At 44.7% G+C, this 1,415-nt stretch overlaps 1 protein-coding gene across 1 annotated transcript in view; it reads right to left on the bottom strand.

The window, feature by feature from the left end:
- Nucleotides 1–1,182, bottom strand: part of LOC122555036 (uroplakin-1b-like) — a 22,175-nt gene extending 20,993 nt beyond the window's left edge. Inside the window, exon 1 of the mRNA XM_043700661.1 lies at nucleotides 1,083–1,182. The gene's annotated coding sequence lies outside the window, so the exon portion shown is untranslated. The remainder of the gene's footprint in view (nucleotides 1–1,082) is intronic.
- Nucleotides 1,183–1,415: the final 233 nt, after the last annotated feature.

Consider the following 1,415-nt stretch of genomic DNA (forward strand, 5'->3'; position numbering starts at 1 on the left):
CTCTCCACCCTTCAGGCTCTCTGCCTTTATTCCTGATGAAGGGCTTTTGCCTGAAACGTCGATTTTACTGCTCCTCGGATGCTGCCTGAACTGCTATGCTCTTCCAGCACCACTAATCCAGAATCTGGTTTCCAGCATTTGCAGTCATTGTTTTTACCTAATTCTCAAATTAAGCTACAACTTATTTAAATAAGGCAATATGGAAACTGTATCCCTGTTGTCACATTTTACTCCAGTAAACAACTTAAAGAGACAACCAGATACCATAGGAATTCACGACATTCCTTTCCCAGTTCAGAAGCGACTGTAGTCCAGATCATTAAGTGAAATGTGAGGGGGGGGGGGGGGGTCAGGGAAGGAGGAGAGAAACAGGTTTGTCCACATTCTTAAAAGAAACAAATACCAACGCAGAAAGTCATCAACATGGAAAAAAGCAGAATCATTAAGAACAATTAAAAAACGCACACACATCAGGAAGAACAAGTTTAAAACTTAAACCAAATCCTTGCCCAAGTTACACATTTCTAAACTGGCCTAGTTAGATTACAAGTAAAAGGTCAGTGCCAACCACCAGAGCGCACCGCACCCTAACAGGTAGGTCTCGTTTATTTCAGCGATCACACACCGGAGTGAAACAGGGCAGGCTGAGAATTCAAAGCGTTTGCAGATAAAGGACAGAAGACCAAAGTTCCGCCTCGAAATACCACAGGGATCGCAAAAAGGAGCAGGACGAAAGCAAAGATCAGATTTAAGTCAACCTTCCCAACAGGATTGAAGAGATAATGTTGCCGAAATTTCAGCCACCTGCCTTTTCAGTTACAGCAGACAACCAGCAACTAAATAAATAAAAAAGTGAGCACCTCATTCCTTAAAGCAAAAAGTGCTGGCAAAATTACCTGAAACCGACTAAATACTGAGCAGCATTAAAGGAAAGAGAAATATAACAGGACAGAGCGAGTAATGGGCACAGCAAGTTCTCAAAAGTAGCCCCAGCAGGAATGCAGGTGGTAACACACATGGTCTGAGGACCTGACTCAGGGATAGCTTCACCTCTCTGGGCGGCTGCTGCTGCTGTCTCTCACCTGGTTTCGCCTTGTACAGCTACACGTTCCAACCTCTTCACCCTCCCTCGGTTTCTGCCCCGACAGGAGCCGCCCAGTCAAGTTTTAAAGCCCCGAGCAGCTCTCGCGCTTGCGCACCATGCCAATCCCACCTGTGCCACACCTCTGCACCTATGTACTGCCACAGCATTGCGAGTTTCACGAGAGTTATTCCCAGAAAGCATACGTTCCTTCGAATTTTTTTTTTGAAAAACATAAAGAATCTACTGAAAGCAGCCAAAAAGAAAGATCTCACCTTCCAAAATAGAGAATAGGAATTAATAGGGGTTGAGAGTGTGATGCTGGAAAAGCACA

This window comes from Chiloscyllium plagiosum, chromosome 12 (genome assembly GCF_004010195.1).
Source record: "Chiloscyllium plagiosum isolate BGI_BamShark_2017 chromosome 12, ASM401019v2, whole genome shotgun sequence".
NCBI lineage: Eukaryota > Metazoa > Chordata > Chondrichthyes > Orectolobiformes > Hemiscylliidae > Chiloscyllium > Chiloscyllium plagiosum.